At 37.0% G+C, this 24608-nt stretch overlaps 1 long non-coding RNA gene across 1 annotated transcript; it reads right to left on the bottom strand.

Moving 5' to 3' along the window:
• Positions 1-17534: 17534 nt before the first annotated feature.
• On the bottom strand, positions 17535-24086 carry LOC143271108 (uncharacterized). The gene is made up of 3 exons (XR_013048333.1): positions 23950-24086; positions 18114-18183; positions 17535-17705 (listed from the first exon to the last, which is right to left on the bottom strand). It is a non-coding gene; the product is annotated as an uncharacterized LOC143271108 (long non-coding RNA).
• Positions 24087-24608: the final 522 nt, after the last annotated feature.

Genomic DNA, 24608 nt, shown 5'->3' with positions numbered 1-24608 from the left:
ACCCTTTTAAAATTTTTACATGTATAGTAGGTACATTATTCTTGACTATAAGCTCAATATTGTACAGCAAATATTTAAAAGTTTTTCAATTTATATAACTATTTTTACCATCACACTGTTTCCTTAATACTAGTCTCTGGCAGCTACAAGTCTACCTTTTGCTTCCATAAGTTTATTTTATATAGTTCATATGAATGGAATCATGTAGCATATGCTCTCCTGTGAATGGTTTACTTATCTTACTATAATGATCTCCAAATTCATCTGTGTTGCCACAATTGACAGAATTTCCTGACTTTTAAAAGACTGAATAGCATTCATAGATATGGACCCAAACACACACACACACACACACACACACACACACACACACACACACACACACACACACACAAAAAAAAAAAATTAAAAATTTTCTTTATCCATTCATTTTATGGTTAGTACTTAAAATGTTTACTTATCTTGATTATAGTGGATAATGCTTCACTGAACAGAGTGGCATTCATATCACTTCAAGATGCTGATTTTGTTTTCTTTGGATGTTGTCTTAGTTACTTTCTCGTTGCTGTGATCAAATGTCTATCTCAAAGCAACTTAGAGTGAAAGGACCAATTTTGGCTCATAGCCCCAGAGAAATAGAGTCTATTGCAGCAGGGAAAACTTGGCAACAGGCATGAATGGCATGGAGGCAAGACCAGGAGGCTTTCTGGTTCCATTGTATCCACACTCAGGAAGCAGAGAGGAATGAATGCATACCGCTGCTACTCACTTCCCTTTCTCAGTCCAGTTATGACACCAACCAGCCTCAATCAATGCAATCAGTACAATCCCCATAGGCATGCCTAGATGCTGGTCTCCCAGAGTCTAGATTCTATCAAGTTGATGGGTTACAATAAGCAACACAGATGATTATTAAGGCATGATAATGTCGATTCATATGACCTTTTATTAGTATATACTAATTGTACAAAGTATTTAGCTTTATTTTCAGTATGTACGTAGTATTTGTTGATCATATTCACACACATATCCCATTTTATTTTCACACACATATCCCATTTTATTCTAGGTTGATTTCATAACTTATCTACAGTGAGTAGGGTTGAATAGACCTTTAAAATGTGCAGGTGTCTCCGCTTCATAATGACTTTGATTCTTTTCAGTATATATGTAGAGTGGGATAGCTAGATCATACAGGAACTCTGCTTTTGTATTTTAAGGAAATTCAACACTGGTTTCCATAGTGGCTGGATTAATGAGAGAAACTATGAATAGGTGAAGAATGGAAGGACCCTACTGCAAATATAATAATGACCATATATGACAAACTCATGGCCATCAGAATACTAAATTGGGAAAAACTGAATGCATTTATTTTACAACCAGGAATAGGAAAAAGGCACTCATTCTCTACACTTTTACACAAAACTAGTTCTTGAATTCTTTGAGAGGTCAGTAAGTCAAAAAATCAAAATAAAGATGATATAAATAGAAAAGAGTTAAAAATATCCATATTTTCAGATACTGTGATCCTATATGGAAAAGACTTAAAGAGGGGATTAGAGAGATGCCTCAGTGGTCAGAAACACTTGCTGCTCTTGCAGGGGACCTTGGTTATCTCCCCAGCATCCACATGAAGTGAAGGCTTATAATTATCTGTAACTTCAGTTCTAGAGGATCCAGTGCCCTTTTCTGTCCTGCAAAATCACCAGGCACACATATAGTGCATATGCATACATTCCAGGCAAAATAAACACATAAAATTAAATATTCTATGGAGTATGGTTGATATACCTAGTTCTACTCTATTGCAGAAAAGTGATTTCACATTTCCTAGCAGTTATCAGCGACAAATAGATTTCTGTGCATGAATTTTATCTGATGTGAACCAGGCCCCTTATCCAGAAATAGTTGGCCAACACAAAACAAACTGTATAGTTTCTTGTGTGCGTGTATGTGTGTTTGTATGCATGTGAGTGTGTGTGTATGTGTGCTTTTTGTTTTGCTATTTATTTTTAGTTTGCTTGTTTTGATTTTTATGTGTTTTTTTTTTGAGAGAGAGAGATGGAGAGAGAGAAGAACATGAAGTTGGGTGGAAAGAGAGGTGAAGAGAGTCTGGGAGGAGTTAAAGAAGGAGAACTATGACCAAAATATATTATATGAAAAAAATTTAAAATAAAAATAAATTAATGAGAAAATATTTTTTAAAAAGGCCAAAAGATACCATAAGAAAATATTTAGTTTTGATACATAGTTTTAACAAATTAGAATAATACAAAATTTACATAAAAATGAATATTTTCAAATTTTTTGTTGTTTGCTTTTGTTTTCTCAAGACAGGGTTTCTCTGTGTAACTTTGGAGTCTGTCCTGGATCTCACTCTGTAGACCAGGCTGGCCTCGAACTCAGAGATCTGCCTGGCTCTGCCTCCTGAGTGCTGGGATGAAAGGCGTGTGCCAACACCACCTGGCTTGTTTTCAATATTTTTATAAATAAAAGAATAAGAAACCTATCGAGAAAGAAATTAGAAAAAACAATTTGAATCACAATAGGCTAAAAATAAAATATCTAGTAATAAACCTTAAAAGAGGTGAAAGACATTAATGATGGAAAATATAGAGCATTTCAAGATTTATTTTTAGTTGTGTATATGTTCCTGTGTGCAGGTATGTACATGTGAATGGAGGAGCCTACAGAGGCCAGAAGAGGGGCTGGATCTCTTGAGTTACAGATGGCTGTGAGCCATACAACATGGGTCCTAGGAGCTGATCTTGAATCCTCTGCAAGAGTGTTACTTAATTTTCACTGATGAGCCATTTCCCTAGCCAATAAAACTCTTTATTAATAACGTGAAATCATGAAGTCTTATGATTCTAAAGATTACCTCAAGTATTTTTGTGGTCATATATAAATGTTAAGATTTTTTTTCTCTTTTTTTCAGGAAAGTGCCAGTAAAGCATCAAATGGAATTTAATTATATCTGTAAATTACTTTGGGTAGAATCTATATTTTCATAATATCACCTCTTTCCAATCATGCACAAGGAAGAGCTTTTAAGTATTTGTGCATTCAATTTTATAGAACTTTATACATTTTGATGCATAGATATTTTAATATTTTTTTGTTAAGTTTAATTCAACCTGTTTTATTTCGTCCAATAATGTAATTGTGATGGTTTTCTTAATTTGTTTTTGGATGTTATTGTTAATATATAGAAATGCGACTGACTTTTATGTTAATTTTGTAGTTTGCCATTTTACCTAATTCATTTATGTTAACATTTCTGCCATGGAACACTTAAGATTTTCTATAAAATCTAACCATGTTACCTGCAAAGACAGTTTTATTTCTTCCTTTCTAAAGTAGATGATTATTTTATTACCTAATTGCTCTCTCTAGGAATTCTAATATTCTGTTTAGTTAAAGTGTTGAACAGTTTGTCTTGTTTCTGATATTAGAGGAAGAGCTTCGCTATTTAATACTGAAAAATTTGTTACCTGTGGATATGGCATATATTGCTTTTATTAAGCTGAGATTCATCCTATAATTTTAAAGTATTTTTTATCATGAAAGGATATTGAATCTTAAACATATTCTATTTTGTGCATTAATTGAGATGATCTCTCATTCTGTGAATGTGATATCTCCTGTTTATTAATATGATTATGTTGAAGCACTCTTGCATCCCAGGGGAAATATCCACTTGACTACAACACATAGTTCTGCTGTTGGATTTTATTTGGTAGAATAACATTGAAGGTTTTCATACCTATATTCATTGGGCCATTATCTTTAAACAATTTTATATCATCCTTAACTGTTTTTGGAATCATGGTAAGTTGGATTTGTCAACTTTGAATAATTCATTCATCTTCATATGAGTTGGGAAAAATTGAAGATATTGCTGATTATTCTGGCTACTTAGTATTGCTATGATAAAGCACCATGACCTAACCAATTTATAAAAAATTTTATTGGAATTACTATTTAGAGTTATAAAAATATGTCACCATCACGACTTGGAAGTGTGGCAGGAGGAAGACCTGTCAATTGGTGAATCTAGCTGGGAGCTTAAATTTTAACTGCAATCAGAGAGCAGAAAGAATAAACTGGGACTGGCCCAGGTCTTTTGACCTCAAATCCTGCCTCACCCTCAGTGACATAATTGTCCAGCAAGGCAAAATCTAAATCTACTCAAACAGAGTCAGCGGCTGGGGACCAAAGATTCAAATATCTAAGCCTATGAAGGACATTTTAATTCAAACTACAGCAGTGATGTCTATTTAAATGGTTGAGAAAATTTGTCAGTAAAGTCACAGCATTTCTTGGGAATTATCTTTATATATGGATCTATTTTCAAACAGAAGTGTCTTTGAAGGATCCAGTACCGGAAGCTCTTATTTGCATATTGATTTATATTCCTTTCTAAACATTTTCTTTAGAAATAGTGACTATTGCATAATTAGGCTTTGGTAACTGTCAGGAAGTTCTAGATGACTCACAGAGAATGTTGCAGTATTAGTAATTCACACATTTGTAAGATTTGAATGGAAAAATCCCTATTAAAATAGCTGAATTATGATGAAATGTGCAGAATGACTCAGAGAAATAAGGCATCTAAAATGCATATTTTGATCTTTTACTGATTGTTTGTTTTGGCCTTTAGCCTTGCCTCCCATTAGATGGTGGAGGTTTTAGACTCTGGTAAATTGGAATGGACGTTTATTTTGAATCATGCTGGTTTCAGAATAATTTTCTTACTGGTTATGATTAGCGTCTATTTGTTGAGGTAATAAGTTGTTGCATTGGAATAAGTCTTACTGAGGTAAAGTAGAACTTTTGAGGCATACTCAGATAAGAATATAGGAATAAACAATTGATGACTATTGATGAATTTGCTCTGTGTCAAAAATGCAAATGTTTCTGCTCTGGTCAATACAGAGCTGTATTTTCTATCAAGAAAGAATTGAAAATTTATGAATTGCATTGGTTGCAAACAATCTTTATTCATTACCAAAGTTGCTATCTGAATCATTTTTTTCTGTACTCTTCTCCAACATTGAGAAACAGATTATTTTCATTTTTGAAAATAGTAAGTGGCAATAGCTATTTTCTTTTTTGATTACTTCTCTGCATTATAATTTCTTTATTTCATTCTTTCATTTATTTTTATTTGTGTATATGTATGCATGTCTCATTGTTAGTATGCCTGTGTATGTGTGTGTGTGTGTGTGTGTGTGTGTGTGTGTGCCAGCAGAGCCCAGCAGAAGGTGGCTGATCCCCTGGAGATAGAGTTTCAGGTGGTTGTGGGCCAGTCAATATGGGAGCTTAGAAGTGATTCACAATCTTATGAAAGAGTAGCAAGCACTCTAAACAGCTGAGCCATGTCTCCAAACTGTGATCATTTATTTATATATTTATTGACCATTTACATTTCCTCTCCTATGAGGTAGCTGAGCAAATGATATACTTGTTTTTAACTTGGTTCTCATCTGCATTAGAGAACTGAAGTTCTTTGATTATACTTTATTAGCATTATTCCCTGCAAGTTACATGATTTAACTTAGATTCTTATACTTCTTTGTAAATCACTTTTACATTGTGCTTATCATCACATTTAAGATTTTATTCCTTATATATTTTGTTTATGTTTCAAATTAGCACCTTAAACCTCTCTCATAATCTTTTAACTTTTTTTAGTATTTTCATAGTTATTTTACTATTGCTTTTTATTTTAAGGTTTAATATTTGGAATATATAAGTGTATGCTTCTCTGAGTTTATAACCATATGTCTATCTATCTGATATTTAGTTAATTTTTCTAAACTCACATTTTTTTCTTATTTTTTCTTTCAAACTTTTTCTTTTGCCTTTTCTCAATACTTTTACCCCATTCCTAGATTTTATATCTCTATACATAAGAGCCTTATGAAACACACTCCACAGTACTATATTTGTTTTGTTTGGAGAGCTGATTTCACTATGTAACTTGGACTATCCTTGAGTTCATTATATACCCCAAAATGACTTCAAACTCTTCAGAGCATCCTGCCCTGATTCCCAAGGGGTGACATTATAGGCATGTGACAGCAGTGTACCTGTTTACATATTTAAATAAAATAAATTGCTTTTCAATATTTATTAAAATCTACAGTTATTATTTTGGAAGATTCTAATTATGGAGAACAAATGATTCTAGTTCTCAAAGACTAGCAAGGACCAGATAATTATGTAATCTCTGAACAAGAAAGAGGCCAAGGTTTCTGTATCACAGGTATATCCAAAGGCAAGGGAAATATTACATATTAATTTTTAATTCTTGATTTTTTAAATATTAGGAGCATCTTTTTAAGATAAATTGTATTACTCTCTTTTCTATATCAGTGAATTGAATTTAGAGTGATAAAGAACTTGACTGAGGATAGCAATTAGGGCTCTCCAGCAAAAAACAACCAATGGGGGAATTATTACATCTATATAATATATACACAAACCCCATAGATTAACATTAAACATAGTCTAGCCATCCTGACACAAACACACCCTCCATGCTAGCTAGGTTTATACAAACTTGAAACAAGTTAGAGTCATTTTAGAATTGTGAAAATGACCCTACCAGATTGGCCTGTGGTGCAGTTCCTTGACTGATGATTGATATGGATGAGCCAAGATCACTGTGGATATTTTCACCACTGGACTGGTTGTCCACAGTGCTGTAAGAGGAGGCTGAACACACCATGTCGAGTAAGCCAGGAAGCAATGTTCCTTCATGGTCTCAATCTCAGTTCCTGGTTCTTGAGTTGAGTTACTGCCAAGCTTTCCTGCATCATGGAGTGTGATCAGGACATGTGGGATGAAATAAACCTTTTCCTCCCAAGTTACATTTGGTCACAGTGTTTTATTGCTATGTTACAAACTCTAAGTAAAAAATTGGTATCCATATTTCAGTGACATATCTAACCATGTTTGGGGAAGATTATAAAAAGACTTGACAAGACACAGGCTTACAGAATGGAGGCAGGACCCATCTTTCTGCTGCATACAAGAAACACACCTCAAATTCAAAGATAGACACTACCTAAGAATAAAAGGCTGGGAAAAGACTTTCCAATCAAATGGTCTTAAGAAGCAAGTGGGTGTAGCCATCCTAATATCCAGCAAAATAGACTTCAAACTAAAATCAATCAAGAGATCAAGAAGGACATTACATACTCATCACAGGAAAGATCCACCAAGATGAAGTTTCAATTCTGAACATTTATGCCCCAAACACAAGGGCACCCACTTATGTAAAAAAACATTACTAAAGCTTAAACCACATATAAACCCCACACATTAATAGTGGGAGACTTCAACACCCCACTGTACAGATCTCCAAAAATGAAACTTAACAGAGAAATAAAGGACTTAACGGATGTTATGACTCAAATGTACTTAATCGATATCTACAGAACATTCCATCCTAACAAAAAAGAATATACCTTCTTCTCAGAACCCCTTGGAACATTCTCTAAAATTGACCACATACTTGGCCACAAAGCAAATCTCAACAGATACAAAACAATTGGAATAATCTCCTGCATTCTATCAGACCACCATGGTTTAAAGTTAGATTTCAACAACAACAAAAACTACAGAAAACCTACAATCTCATGGAAACTGAATAATGCTCAACTGAATCACCAATGGGTTAAGGAAGACATAAAGAAATTAAGGATTTCCTAGAGATCAACGAAAATGAAGACACCATATACCCAAACTTATGAGACACTATGAAAGCAGTGCTAAGAGGGAGATATATAGCACTAAATGCCCACATAAAGAAGTTGGAGAAATGTCACACTAGTGACTTAACAGCATACCTGAAAGCTCTAGAACAAGAAGAAACAAAGTCTCCCAGGAAGAATAGATGCCAGGAAATCATCAAATTAAGATCTGAAATCAATAAAATAGAAACAAAGAGAACAATACAAAAAATTAATGAAACAAAGAGTTAGTTCTTTGAGAAAATCAACAAGATAGACAAGCCCTTATCCAAACTAAACAAAAGACAGAGAGAGAGAATCCAAATTAACAAAATCAGAAATGAAAAGGGGGACATAACAACAGACAACAAGGAAATCCAGAGAATCATCAGGTCATACTTCAAAAACCTCTACTCCACAAAACTGGAAAATCTAAAAGAAATGGATAATTTTCTGGATAGGTACCACATACCGAAGTTAAATCAAGACCAGATAAACTATTTAAATAGTCCAATAACCCCTAAGGAAATAGAAACAGTCATTAAAAGTCTCCCAAGCAAAAAAAGCCCAGGACCAGATGGTTCCAGTGCAGAATTCTACCACATCTTCAAAGAAGAGTTAATACCATAATTCTCTAAATTTTTCTACACAGTAGAAACAGAAGGAACCTTACCAAACTCCTTCTATGAGGCTACAATTACCTTGATTCCTAAACCAAACAACAATACAACAAAGAAAGAGAACTACAGACCAATCTCCCTCATGAACATCGATGCAAAAATATTCAATAAAATACTGGCAAACAGATTCCAAGAACACATCAGAACAATTATCCACCATGATCAAGTAGGCTGCATCCCAGGGATGCAAGGGTGGTTCAACATATGAAAGTCCATCAATGTAATACACCATATAAACAAACTCAAAGAAGAAAACGACATGATCATCTCACTAGATGCAGAAAAGGCATTTGACAAAATCCAACACCCCTTCATAATAAAGGTCTTGGAGAGATCAGGAATACAGGGAACATACCTAAACATAATAAAGGCAATTTACAGCAAACCAACAGCCAACATCAAATTAAATGGAGAAAAACTCAAAGTGATTCCACTAAAATCAGGAATGAGACAAGGCTGTCCACTCTCCCCATACTTATTCAATATAGTACTTGAAGTTCTAACCAGAGCAATAAGACAACATAAGGAGATTAAGGGGATACAAATTGGAAAGAAGTCAAGCTTTCCCTATTTGCAGATGAAATGATAGTTTACTTGAGTGACCCCAAAGATTCCGCCAAGGAACTGATACAGCTTATAAACATCTTCAGCAACATAGCAGGATACAAGATCAAGTCAAAAAAATCAGTAGCCCCCCTATATACTATTGAAAAACAAGTTGAGAAGGAAATCAGAGATACATCATCCTTTACAATAGCCACAAATGATAAAAAAATACCTTGGGGTAACACTAACCAAGCAAGTGAAGGACCTATATAACAAGAACTTTAAGTCCCTGAAAAAAGAAGTTGAAGATGTCAGAAAATGGAAATATCTCCATGCTCATGGATAGGCAGGATTAACATAGTAAACATGGCAATCTTACCAAAAGCAATCTACAGATTCAATGCAATCTCTATCAAAATCCCAACACAATTCTTCACAGACCTGGAAAGAATAATACTCAACTTCATATGGAAAAACAAAAAACCCAGGATAGCCAAAAGATTCCTATACAATAAAACAACCTCTGGAGGCATCATGATCCCTGACTTCAAGCTCTACTATAGAGCTACAGTAATAAAAACAGCTTGGTACTGGCATAAAAACTGACATGTGGACCAATGGAATTGAATTGAAGACCCTGACATTAATCTGCACACCTATGAACATACAATTTTTGACCAAGAGGCCAAAACTGTACAATGGAAAAAAGAAAGCATCTTCAACAAATGGTGCTGGCATAACTGGATATCAACGTGTAGAAGGCTGCAAATAGATCCATATCTGTCACCGAGCACAAAATTTAAGTCCACGTGGATCAAAGACCTCAACATAAATCCTGTTATACTGAAAATAATAGAAGAGAAAGTAGGAAGTAGTCTTGAATGCATTGGCATAGGAGACCCTTCCTAAATATAACACCAGTAGCACAGACACTGAGACAAAAAAAAAGCTGAGAAGCTTTTGTAGAGCAAAGGATATGGTCAACAATGCAAAGTGACAGCCTACAGAATGGGAAAAGTTCTTCACCAACCCCACATCTGACAGAGGCCTGATATCCAGAATATATAAAGAATCAAAGAAATTAGACATCAAAATGCCCAACAGTCCAATTAAGAAATGGGCTATAGAACTAAACAGAGACTTCTCAACAGAGGAATCTCAAATGGTTGAAAGAGATTTAAGGAATTGCTCAACATCCCTAATCATAGAGAAATGCAAATCAAAATGACTCTCAGATACCACCTTACACCTGTCAGAATGGCTAAGATAAAAAACACTGAAGACAGCTTATGCTGGATAGGATGTGGAGCTAGGGGAACTCTCCTCCATTGCTGGTGGGAATGCAAACTTGTACAACCACTTTGGAAATCAATATGGTGCTTTCTTAGAAAATTGGGAATCAATCTCCCCAAGACCTAGCTATACCACTCTTGGGCATATACCCAAGGAATGCTCAATCATACCACACGAGCACTTGCTCAGCTATGTTCATATCAGCATTGTTTGTAATAGCCAGAACCTGGAAACAACCTAGATGCCCTTCAACTGAAGAATGGATAAATAAAATGTTGTACATATACACAATGGAATACTACTCAACAGAGAAAAACAATGACATCATGGGGTTTGTAGCCAAATGGATGGATCTAGAAAAAAAATCATCCTGAGTGAGTTATCCCAGACTCAGAAAGACAAACATGGTATGTACTCACTCATAGGAGGATACTAGATGTAAAACAAAGATGACTAGACTGCTACTCACAACTCCATGGAGTCTACCTAGAAAACAGGACCCCAAGAAAGACACAGGGATCATCCAATGCCAGAGAAATAGATGAGATGTACATGAACAACCTGGACGTGAGAAGGGGTAATGAAGGGCAAAGGTCGAGAGAAAGAGAGCTTAGGGGAGTGGGAGATCCCAGCTGGATCAAGAACAAATAGAGGGAACAAGGAATAAGAGACCATGATAAATGGAGACCACATGAGAATAGGAAGAAGCAAAGTACTAGAGATGTCCACAGAAATCCACAAAGATACCCCCACAATAGACTGCTGGCAATGGTCGAGAGACAGCCCAAACTGACCTGCTCTGGTGATAGGATGGCCATACACCCTAACTGTCATTCAAGAAACCTCATCCAATGACTGAGGGAACTGGATAGAGATCCATGGCCAGGCCCCAAGTGGAGCTCCAGGAGTCCAATTGGTGAGAAAAAAGAGGGTTTATATGAGCAAGAATCGTTGAGACCAAGATTGGAAAAAGCACAGGGACAAATAGCCAAACGAATGGAAACACATGAACTATGAACCAGTAGCTGAGGAGCCCCCAACTGGATCAGGACCTCTGAATATGTGAGACAGATGATTGGCTTGATCTGTTTGGGTGGCATCTAGGCAGTGGGACTGGATCCTGTCCTCAGTGCATGAGCTGGCTGTTTGGAACCTGGGCCTATACAGGGACACTTGGCTCAGCCTGGGAGGAGGGGACTGGACCTGCCTGGACTGAGTCTATCAGGTTGAACTCAATCCTCGGGGGAGTCTTTGCCCTGTAGAAGATGGGAATGGGGGGTGGGCTGGGGGGGAAAGTGGGGAGAGAGTGTGTGTGGGGGGGAACAAGGGAATCCATGGCTGATATGTAAAATTAAATTAAATTATAAAATTAAAATAAAAAAGAAGACTTGACTTTGGAACTTTATGTTGGAAGAGCCAACGAGTGCTCAGAGCCCAGTATGCTGTTCTATGGAAGCTTTTTGTTTGTTTTTTATAATTTTTTATTAGAAAAAGATTTTCTTTCTTTTAAAATACCAACCTATTCCACCCCACTCCTCTTCTCTCGCTCCCCTCACCTACCCCCATCTCACCCCCATCCCCTCCTCATAGAGAATAAGGCCTCCCTTGGGTAGTCAACACAGGCTGTTATACTATGTTGGGGCTAGACTTAGCCCCTCCCTTCTGTATCAGAAGGCTTTTTTGACCCCATCCCTTATGGTGTTCTGTGGAAGCTTTGGAAATGAGAATGTTCAAAGCAATGAAGACAGTGGAGGTCCGGCTTGTAAAGTTTCAGAGGGAATTTTGAGAGTCCCTTAAAGATTCTATTGGAGCCATTGATACTTTTAGCAGAATCTATAATTCTGGTCAGCTGTGAAGAATCAGCAGTGATTAACAAGGGATTAGATTCATTAAAGTGAAATCTTTGCTTTTCTGAGGCAATCAAAATCTTCTAGAAATGTTTCCATGGGTTCAGCAGAAGCTGTCGTCCAGAGACAGACAAGGCTGCATCCCTTGCTGGTAGTATATGAATCCTAGGTGGTATTTGATTTGAAGGCATGGGGCCATGGAGAAGAGCTGAGGCTTGGCAACAGGAGAGGTCAGGACAGGCTATTGGTAATAATGTAGCTCCAGTAGCAGTAAAAACCTGGGATTGAAGAGGTCATGAATGGTGGCAAGTTGAGGCTTGGCACAATGTGGAAGTGCTAGGATCAGTGAATTCTTATTCAGGAGAGGCTATAGGTGAAGATGCAGCCTTGTTACATGGAAACCTGAGCATTTTGGAAATTTCATTATCATGGGACACACCCTGCCAAGGACAACATCCTCTATAGAATAGAGGCGACACTGGCCTATTAGATACATTGTATGTAAATGAGACCCTGGCCTATTAGATACATTGTATGTAAATGACTGCCAAAGACCTTCAGAGGAGCCAGGAACATTGTGTGTGAATCCCAGAAGTCTGCTGGGCTTTGGTTTTGCTTTGCTTTTATTGTGACTGTCCCTCGTTCTTTCCTCTTGTAATAAGAACCTATTTAACTTATTTTTATTTTACAGAAACCCACATTTTCAAGTTTTGAAGGAATTTTGGGTATGTTAGAGAGACTATGAATGTTTTAAAGACTTGATATTTTAGAGACTTTTGATATTTTAGAGAGGCTTGAACTTTGAAAGAGGCTAGGTGGTTTAAAGAGATTGTTGAACTTCAAACACAGTATGTACTCACTCATAAGTGGATATTGCACATAAAGCAAAGGATCACTAGGCTGCAGACCACAACCCCAAAGAAGCTAGCTAACAAGGAGGACCCTAAGAGAGACATGTCTGGATCTCCCTAGGAAGGAGAAATAGATAAAATCTCCTGAGTAAATTGTATGCGGTGAAAGGAAAAATAAAAGGAGGTGGCAGGAGAATATGAGGAAACAGGATGGTCGAGTTGGGGGAGGGGCAGAGAGGGAGAACAAGGAAAGAGATATCTTGATAGAGGGAGCCATTATGGGGTTTAGGGAGAAACCTGGTGCTAGGAAAATTCCCAGGAACCCACAAGGATGACCCCAGCTAAGACTCCTAGCAATGGTGGAGAGGGTGCCTGAACTGGCCTTCCCCTGTAATGAGATCGATGACTATCCTAATTGTCATCATAGACCCTTCATCCAGTAACTGATGGAAGCAGATGCAGAGATCTATAGCTAAACACTGGGTTGAGCTCCTGGAGTCTAGTTGAAGAGCGGGAGGAGGGGTTATATGAGCAAGATCATGATGGGGAAACCAACAGAAACAGCTGACTCAAGCTAGTTGGAGTTCACTGACTCTAGACTGACTGCTGGGGACCTGCATAGGACTGAACTAGGCCCTCTGAATGTGGGTGACAATTGTTTGGCTTGGGCAGTTTGTGGGGTCACTGGCAGTGGGACCAGGATTTATCCCTAGTGCATAAACTGGCTTTTTGGAGCCCATTCCCTATGGAGGGGTGTCTTGATCAGCCTCAATATGGGGGAGGGGTTGGTTCTGCCTCAACTTGATATGCTAGACTTTGTTTATTCCCCATGGTAAGGTTTACCCTCTCTGAAGGGTGGATGAATGTGGGGTGGGGGGAAGGTAGGGAGTGAGCGGGAGGTGGGGAACTGTGGTTGTTATGTAAAATGAAAAAAACCTTTTAAATAAAAAAGATTGTTGAACTTTTAAAGTGTATTACTTTCTTTTTTTTCTTTTTTCTTTTTTTTTTTTTCGAGACAGGGTTTCTCTGTGTAGCTTTGCGCCTTTCCTGGAACTCACTTGGTAGCCCAGGCTGGCCTCGAACTCACAGAGATCCGCCTGGCTCTGCCTCCCAAGTGCTGGGATTAAAGGCATGCGCCACCAACGCCCGGCAAGTGTATTACTTTCTAAAGTCTGAGACTTTCAAATGTTTGAAGGTTTTATATTATAATATTAATAGTAATTTACCATCTTAGGGACAAATGAAAATGGAAAGTTTGTAGTTGAATAGTTATGTGTTTGTCTTTTAAGTTGACAAGATAACAATTGTGCTGCTAGTTTTATGTTAACTCGACATAAGCTAGAGTCATTTTAAAAGCAAAATCCTCAAATGAGAAAATTCCCTCACAGATTGACCTACAGGCAAGCCTGTAGTGAAATTTCCTTGATTGAGTGATGAGGGAGGTATCAGCTCACTCTGGGTATTACTAGCCCTGAGCTGATGATCCTGGATGCTATAAAAAAGAGGCTGAACAAGCCATGGAGAGTAAACTGTTCCTTCATTGCCTCTGCTTCAGTTTCTGCTTCTAGGTTCTTGACTTGAGTTACTGCCATGGCTTTATTTCAATATGGACTATGATTGGAACATGTGAGATGGAGTAAATCCTTTACTCCCCAAGTTGCTTTGGGGTATGGACCCTACCAAAGACACCATTTCAAGACAAATGAAAGGAATAGAAACTCTATTTTTAAAGATTTATTTATTTTTATTTTATATGCATTGGTGTTTTGATTGCCTGCATATCTGTGTGAGGGTGTTGGATCCCCTGGAACTGGAGTTACAGACAGTTGTGAACTGCCGTGTAGGTGTGGGAATTGAACCCATGTCCTCTGGAAGAGCAGCCAGTGCTCTTAACCACTGAACCATCTCTTCAGCCCCAGAATAGAAACTCTTAAGAGTGTTCTAAAATGTTCACTCATCATCATGTGACTCTTTTTCTGATTTCCTAGGTAAGTAAAGTTTTGCATTACACATGAATATATTTTTAGTTTTTTCAACTTTTAAAATTAATTCTTTGTGAACATCATACAATGTGTTTTGATTGTCTTAAACCTTCCTCCCCTAACTCTTCTTAGATCCTTTCTCCATTTTCTACCACCCAACAGTGTACCCTCATTTTTTAACCTCTCTCTTCCAAATTATACTGCCCATATACTTGTTAGTGTGTTGTTATCCACTAGAGCATGGTTAACTTACCAGAGGGCCACAGTCTTAAAGAAAAGTGACTTTCACCCTCTCAGAAGCAAGCAATTTCCAGTATCTCTTCATTTAAGTGTGTGACTTCATGCCCACTTCATCTCTCTATGCCAGGATATTGTCTGTTTTGAGCTTATACAAACCTCCAAGCATTACAAGCTATTGTTAATATTCTTGTTTAACCTCCAGAACTTGATTTTAGGAGCCTGTTGCTGAAGACACCATATACCTTGTGCATATAACATGGAGAAATCAAGCTGGTACCAATCTGGGAGTTTCATTCCTATTTTTTAGATTTTGTAGTGCTGCAAGATAAACACCACCAGAGGAGAAAAGTAATAATCAATATTAAGCAGTTGGGCACCCTGTGAACTACAATAATGACCACCATAGCAAGATGTGTACACTGGTACAATAGTGGCATGAGCATCAAGAGAGTAACCAATGTCTTTTTGATTGGGTTTTAGTCCCATTCCACAAGATGAAACCCATATCTGGCACCATTACTGAGCCAAGAACAAGTGACTAGAGAAGTCATGGTCCTTGGGGAGAACCTACTCTATTATTTGCTAAATGGACATAGTTTTAAACTGACTCCTAATGACAAATCACTATACCCATAGGTTAATGTATCTCTCAACCATAGTCAGATAGGCGCTTATTTGTAGTAGATGGCAATTAACAAGAGACCCACAACTGATCAGGGTACAAAGAATGAAATATTGTATACTCTAAGCCCTAAATGTGTCCTCTATATCATGCCTCTTCCTCCAAAGACAAATTGATCATTGTTTACATATATACATACACATATATATTATTGAACTCCACTTATTAAAGCAATTTTTTGGTTACATGAAATGCAGTTTCTCTGAGACTAAACATTTGTTCTAGGCTATTCCTTGTTCAAAATTACTACCTACCTGGTTTCATACTTTAATTGGACATTAAGATTCTTAGAATTACTTCACTTTTCACTTCCTTGTGTATCCTTCCTTACCGGAATAACTAAGTATTATTTATCATCTCTACCTATCCCTTAAGTATAGTAAAGTTTATGATGTTCAGTTCCGTATACCCTAATTTTCTTGTCTGTAAATTCTGCTAACTAGTTCTTCTTGAAGTACTCTGTTCCATTAGAATACAAACTCCAAATCATACTGACAAGTCATAATATAAACTGGTATGGAAACCAGAGGTCCAGTATATGTGGCTGAGTCTATATTGTCTTCAGGATTTCCACTAAAATTTGGTTTGTTACTTTCACTATTTTAATAAACTTATGGTGAAAGCTTAATATAACAGTCTTTCTACAAAAATATGTGCAGAGGGGAAAATTGTCTAACTGAAAAAATATTAGACTAGAATTAATTGAGATTTTATGGAATTTTTTTATAATGTAATTTTCACCTTGCCACTATCTTTTTTAATATTTGCTTTAATCCTTATTATGAAGTGAATTAAATAAATGATAAAGAAGTTCATTGCAATTCATTAGCTCTTATAAATTAGTGAGAATATAAACAAGTATAGTAATAAATCAAAATCAAAGTCTCTACTTACTAAATGGAGTATAATTCATTTCAAGAACTATTCTTTTCGCTACACTATTTGAGCATCAGATAGTATCTTGTTTTGAGTCCTGAGAAATCAGGGATGAAACTTAACATCCATAAACCTAGCTTTATCTTTCTTAACTGATTAATTTCTGATAAGTGAAGTGATCTGTATATATTTAAATTTAGCTCTTGATAAAGACACTTATCATTACAATTGACAAAGAAAAAGATCTCTCCAAAATATCAGTTTGGAGTGATTGTTTCCAGAGAACTTATCTTAAATGTTGTCTTATGTATGTTGTGTTTAGTATTCTCAGTGTTCTTAAAGATATTTCCTAGCACCAAAGAGACTAAGACATAGGGGTGAAGGCTCCATGTAGACACCAGCTCAACCCCTCTATGTTCATTGATCTGTGTGGATGTTGTCCTCAGCAATTAAATATTTCCTAATGCTACACTGCTATACTCATAGATTGATGCCTTGTCATCAGAAAGGCTTCCCCTGACAGCAGATGGGAGCAGGTGCAGAGACCCACAGCCAGACATTATATGGAGAGGGTCTAAATTGGAGGTCTCCATTGGGTCCCTCCCCTTGCAGTTCCACAGAAAAAGGGGTAGAGTAGGTGTCAGAAGGAATGGAGGACATAAGGAAAGCATGGCCACTGAATCAACTACCTGGGCACATGTGGAATCACAGAGACTGAAGCAGCAAGCACAAGGTCTATGGGCTCTACACTAGGTCCACCGTGTATATGTTGTAGCTGTTAACTTGGTGTTATTGTGTGACTCCTAGCAGTGGGAATGGGTGTGTCTCTGACTCTTTTACCTGCTTTTGGGACTCTTTTCCTCTGGTTGGGTTGCCTTTTCAAGACTCAGCATGTGGGCTTTGTCTTTGTCTTATCTTGTATTGTTGTGTTCGGTTGTTGTCTCTTTGGAGGCCTGCTCTTTTCTGAAGAGAGATAGAGGGGGAGTTAATCTTTGGGATAGGAGAGGTGGGAAGGAGTTGGGAGGAGTGGAGGAAGGGGAAACTGTGATTAGGATGTATTATATGAGAGAAGAATCTATTTTCAATTAAAAAAAAACTTTCTTAGAAATTCTCCTGAAATAAACCTGGTCCACAATTCCTTTGGCTCTGAATTATTTCACTGCTTAGCACTGCTTTGAAGTATTTATTATTTATGAAGTTGGATCCAATTCAGTCATTTAACAAGTATTGGTTGAATGCCCAGTACTTTCCACAGACAATTCTAGGCATTTGGGTATATACCATTGAAGAATAGGGTCTTTATAGCCAATTAAGCTTTCCTTACCCTGAATCAAGCTTACCTTGGTTGCTTTTCTAACTCTGTTGCTTTACCTTCAATCCAGCTGCTCTACTGAGATATGGATTCCCTGCTAATTTGTTCTTGAAAATGTCTCTTCTAATCCTGTGGTACAGCAGAATCAGAAAGTGGTACCTAATTGTGATTATACCATTTTCCTAAAGAATATGTATTCATCAATTTTTATCCCTGCAGTTCACACAATACCTATAAAATTCTATATATGACAGAGTGGATGGCAATAAAATTCTGAAGTCTGTAAACAGATGAATCTTGATTCTTTGACTTTACTAGGTATCCTACCTTGGGAAATTTACTTTATCTTTCTGAATATTAGTTTCCATTAGTAAAATGAGAAAACTATAAATTGCCTCACAGGAGAACAATGAGGAATTAGTTTGAATCATGTTATTATATAAGTAAACTGCATAGCATACCAGGCTCCATAAATGATAACTATGGTGTATGTATATCACTGTATACACTCAATAAGACAGTGAGAATTTAGCTAGCAGATATGAATAGCAGAGAGTACCAAGGTAATTAATCAGTATAACTTTGCATGCTTATGATTCTTTCCCATTTAGGAACCTGATTTTCAGATCTGCAGAACCTCATAACTCTTTATCTCAGTGGTGAAGCAACTCTAAGTATCTTTGGTCTCTACTGTGCAGTGGCAATGTCTATGCTAAATGTTGTAAATGATGAATAGTTGAAATAAGGTAAATAACTCATTCTAAAGGGAAAAAATAATCCAGTTGACATTGGTCAGGAATTTTTTGAAATTGTGTGGTCCTTGGAGTACAAGGGATTTTAGTGAGATGAAAAAAAGGAAAGGTGGGGATGAGGGTAACTTGTTTGAGTCAAGAGTTTTTTTTTTTTTTTTTTTTTTTTTTTTTTAAGAGAACTGTAGACTGCTGAGGCAGAAAATTGAGCCTTTTTGATCAGGTGCCAAAACTGTTCCATATTTCCATATAACATACATTAAAAGTCAGGAGATGGAAAAGACATAAAGAATAATAAAGTAAACTAAGAGCCCTGATTTTTTTTCTAGATTTTCCACCGATTCATATGGCCTTACAGGTTAGGTATTGGGAAACATCTTCAAAGAATGTTCAATAGGGACATGATAAATACCATCAACAACCAACTTTATTAAATAACTTTAAGCTATAAGAGCTAGGACCAGTTGATATAAATGAGAGTAAATGTAGTTTTTAACTCAATATGAAAGATAAATATCAACAAAGAAATGTCCTTTAGTGCTGTAAAACCTGAAGACCTGAATTTGAATCACCAGTACTCACATAAAAGGCTAGACTGACTTCCAGATGCCTGTAGTTGCAGCAGTGAGGAGATGAGTCACTCTGATCCTAAGAGATAACTAGCCAGACAGCCTCACCCAAAGGAAAAGTTTCCAACTCCTTCCAACTCCTTCTCCCCTCTCCACCCACCCAATTACAGGCCATTCTCTCTTTCTTTAGAAAACAGACAAACAAAACCAACACATGAAACAACAAACCAGAATATGAAATAAATAAAAAGCACAAGAAATACACACAGAGAGACATACATAAACTGAAAAACCTAAACCCCATAAAAACAATTCTTGTCTTTAATCCACATTCCATTGATTTTTACAAATGTTGATGCAGGAGTTTAATTTCATCTTTTCAAATGTGAATATTTCCAGCACCTTCAATATTTAAAAAAAAAACTATTTTAAAACCTTAATTTTGTAGGTTTATGGATTTACTTCACTCTTCTTTATTCTGTTCCTTTATTCTGTACGGTGTTTTAATTTTCCCCTTATGATTTGGATTTGTTGTTTACGTTTTGAGATAATGTGGTCTCACTCTATAGTCTACACTGGCTGGGAACTCTCTTGTGAGCCAAGACTGGCCTTAATGTCATTGTCTTCTTTTCTCAGCTTCCTGAGTGCTGAGATAACAGCCATGAGCTACAGCACTCAGCACTGTGGCTCTATTTTTTTTTTATCTGTACTTCATTGCCTTTATTATTCCAGCTTTGTATTGTATTTTCAATTCAAATATTTCAGTATAGTCTATTTTATTCTATTTGGTTAAGATTACTTTGGTTATTTGAATGTTTTTTTTCATTTCCAACAAAAATTTGGAATTGTTTCTGGTTCTATGAACAGTTACAATGGTACTTTATAAGGGATTTCACTTAATTAGTAGGTTTCTTTGAGTAGTTGGAACAATTTTACAACATTTATTCTTTAATCCAAGAACACAAGGCATCTTTTCATTTTCATATTAATATATTAATTTTCGTCCTTTCATTAAATTTTTGTTTTCTTTGTAGGCCTCTCTTCCTCTTCTTTGATTATATTTGTTTCTCATTTTTTATTGTGATTGCTTTCCTGACTTCTATATCAGATGATTTGCTATTAGCATATAGGAACAGCATTCTTTTTTGTATATTGGTTTTTATCATGAAACTTTAGTTTTAAAGGTTTGGGGTGGCATCTTTGGAGTTCTATATGTTTAACATCATGTCACCTGCAAATAATCATAATTTTAGTTTTTTTTTCTTACCAACTAGGCTGCTACTATTATTTGAATCTGATCTGTTTCCCCAATGTCCCATAAGTTAAAGGCTTGTCACCAGTCTGTGACACTCAAGTGGTAAAGCTTTAAGCAATAATGTCTACTGGAAGGAAATTATATTTTTGGGGACAAGAAGATATGAAACTTCTGTTTCCTCTTTTCTCTCTCTCTTTGCTTGTCCATCAAGGTGTTAATTGGCCTACTCTACTATTCATGTGCTCTAAATAAAACGTACTGCCTCATGGTCGAGAGACAGCCCAAACTGACCTACTCTGGTGAAGGGATGACCAAACACCCTAATTGTCGTGCTAGAAACCCTGTCCAATGACTGAGGAAACTGGGTGCAGAGATCCACAGCTAGGCCCCAGGTGGAGCTCCGGGAGTCTAATTAGCGAGAAAGAGGAGGGTTTATATGAGCGAGAATTGTTGAAACCAAGGTTGGATAAAGCACAGGGACAAATAGCCAAACGAATGGAAACACATGAACTATAAACCAATGGCTGAGGGTCCCCCAACTGGATCAGGCCCTCTGAATGTGTGAGACAGTTGATTGGCTTGATCTGTTTGGCAGACATCCAGGCAGTGGGACCGGGTCCTGTGCTCATTGCATGAGTTGGCTGTTTGAAACCTGGGGCTTATGCAGGGATGCTTGGCTCAGCCTGGGAGAAGGGGGCTGGACCTGCCTGGACTGAGTCTACCAGGCTGATCTCAGTCCTTGGGGGAGGCTTTGCCCTGGAGAAGGTGGGAATGGGGGGTGGTCTGTGGGAAAGGGAAGGGGGGCGAGAGGGGGAAGAGCAAGGGAATCTGTGGCTGATATGTAGAACTAAATTATATTGTAAAAGAAAATTAAATTAAATTTAAAAAGGAGTTATGGAAAACACACACAAAACAACAACAACAACAACAACAACAAAAACAAAAACAAAAACGAAAAACGTACTGCCTCCCCACAGACTGAAAGATGATGAAGTCAAGTGACCATGGATGGATAACTCCTCAACTGTAAGTCAAAGCAATTTTCCTCATATAAGTTGAAGTATATCACATATTTGTTAAAGTAATAGAAAGATAACTGACAGTAATTCCCTTTATTTCTATTTCCTTTCTTATTGTTCTAAGATTTGAGAGCTAGGTTGAAAAAGTGAGGAGGAGGGCATCTTTTCTTTGTAAAATTCTGTTTTGTGGGTATGTACATGTGAGTACAAGTGCTCACGAAGGCTAGTAGAGGTCAGTAGAGTTCCTGGAGTTAGAGTTATAGACTGCTGTGAAACTGACTTCAGGCTAGGAAACAAACGCCAGACCTCTGCAAGAGAAGTACACACTCTTAACTATATAGCCATCTCTCCAGTCCCCAGGCATCTTGCTCCAGGTTTTAGAGAGAAAGCTCTAAGCCTTTTCCCAAGCCCACTATGATGTTATCTGTTGGTTTAATATGTGTAATTTTTATCATGTTGAGGTATCTTTATGTTATACAAAGTTTATTTAGTATTTTTATCTTCATGTGATATTGAGTTTGTTAAATGAAATTTCTGTATTTATTGAGATAATCGTAGATAATAATTTTTCCTTTCATTCTTCTGATGTATTTTGCCATGTGAACTTATTTTTTTGCATTTGTTGAGCCATCTTTGTATCTCTGAGACATCTCTGGAGTGATCGTGGTACATTTTTTTATAGTACTACTGGATTTGATATTTTGTTGAAGATTTTTATATCTAAGTTCATCAGATATTTGGACTATGCTTGTTTTCTTTGTTGTATTTTTAAATGGTTATGATATCTGGGAAACACCTCATAGGATCTTTGGAATTTTTGAAATAGTTTTTAAAGTATTGATAATAATTCTTCAAGTGTTTTGCAGAAATTAGCACTGAAAATATCCAGCTTGGTCTTTATTTGATGGGCTACGTAATAGTTACTTTTAAAAATATAATTATATCACTTTCTCCCTTCTCTTTCCTTCCTTTATCTCCTCCCAAGTCCCCTCATTCCAACTTCTTCCATGTCCCTCTGCCACTTTCAAACTGATAGCATCATTTTCCTGGATTATTTTTGCATTTGTGCATGTGTTTATGCACAAATATATAAATGCAACCGTCTGAGTCCATTTGTATTGTTTGTGTATATGGTTTCAAGTCTGACCACTTTGTATTAGACAACCAATTAAGGTTGTCCATTTTTTATTGGACAGGCAATTAAGGCTCATCTCTAGGACAAGATACCTCACCTTCTCTCAGAAGCCATCAGTTGCCTGTAATTCCTTGTCTGAAGGTTTGGTCTCAGGAGATTTTACCCCTTTACATTACCCATTACATGTCTATTGATATTGCCCTTATTCAGATTTGTTTATGCAGCCATTTCTGTACGAGTCCATTATGCGGAAGACTCCTGGTATTCTGGCTCCTACAATCTTTCTGCCTACCTTTTCTGCAGTGTTTTCTGAACCACAGATGCAGGAGCTGTTTTGTAAATGTATCTATCAGGGCTTTGCTCCCCACAATCTGTTGACTTCTGCATTGAGTCCAGTTGTGGTTTTCTGTAATGGTCTCCATTTGCTCTTTGATGAAGCTACACTTAAATGTGGGCATAAGAATAAGATTTAGAAAGCAGTAAATATTCTGGTCTAGCAAAGTGATGGTAGTAGATTCTCATTTTTTAAGTTTTTTCCCTTTTATTGAAAATAGATTTTTTTCTCACATGATCTATCTTAATTACAGTCTCCCCTCCCTCTACTCCTTCTAGTTCCTTCCCAACTTCTGGTCCATCAGCACCCATGCCTTTTACATCTCTCATTAGGAAACAGGCTTCTAAGGGATAATACTAACATATAATATAAGATAAAAAATCCACATTGGAATTGAACAAAAGAAAGCAAACAGAAGGAAGAGCCCAAGAGAAGGCACAAGAAACAGAGACCCACCCATTCACACACTCAGGAATCCCATAAAAACACTAAACTGGAAGCTATAATATATATACACAGAGGACATGATTCAGACCTGTGCAGGCCCTGTGCATGCTGCCTCAGTGTCTGTGCTTTGAACCTGGTCTGGCTTTGTTTGTGAATGTCTTTACAGAAATTCTCGGCACACTGACTTTCTTTTTTTCTCTATAGTTAATCAGTTTCACTGTCTCAGCACAGGATGATGCCCAGTTCCTGGTTTAATAGGTATCTGCTGGGTTTGTGTTATTGCTCCTTCCCACAATAGAAGTATAATTTTAATCAAGGTGTCTCATGCCCAGCCATAGTTGGTGTGTTATAATGAATCAGATGAGTACCGAGGGAGTGGTGTCTTACCCTTAAGCTTCTTCTTGTGCTCTATGTTAGGCCCATCTGCTTCAACAGTCATTGATCTGTGGTTAGCCTCTGTGTTGTTTAGTGTGTCTCTGGGCTGAATCATTGTGAATGAATGGATTTCATTCTTCTTTACTATGCCTGTGGCTACAAGTGCAACAAAACATTGTCAAATGTGGACCACACAACCTGTCATGACTACTAATGCTCTGAGGAAGCACCAAGGCCATGATACCAAGATCTACTTACTGATGAGGTGAACTTATGGCCCAAGCATGTAACAACTAACCACAGATGATGTTAGTTTGAATAAAAATATAATATTGTAGCCCTATGTTTTTCTCTGATCTTGTAACTGTTTCAGAGGCTCTTACTGTAGACAGTCCTGAGGATTAGAACCCTTAGCATCTACACAGTGTTATGTTTCAATAGCCTATCATTAATTTTTTTAGGGCAATGACCTAACCTTAGTACCCTATCCTTCTACCAGAAAATGGAGTCCTATTTCACACTATAATGCTAGAGATTGGGTTAGTGTTGACTATCCTGGCTGAGAGATGCTACATCCCATGTGACTTTCACATCATCAAGAATCTTTATAGTTTCAGTGGGACACTGAGATTACTACTCATTCCAGCTGACAGATGATAGTGGAGGCCAAA

The sequence above is a fragment of the Peromyscus maniculatus genome, chromosome X, assembly GCF_049852395.1.
Source record: "Peromyscus maniculatus bairdii isolate BWxNUB_F1_BW_parent chromosome X, HU_Pman_BW_mat_3.1, whole genome shotgun sequence".
Lineage (NCBI taxonomy): Eukaryota > Metazoa > Chordata > Mammalia > Rodentia > Cricetidae > Peromyscus > Peromyscus maniculatus.
This window is presented reverse-complemented; position numbering and strand designations above follow the sequence as displayed.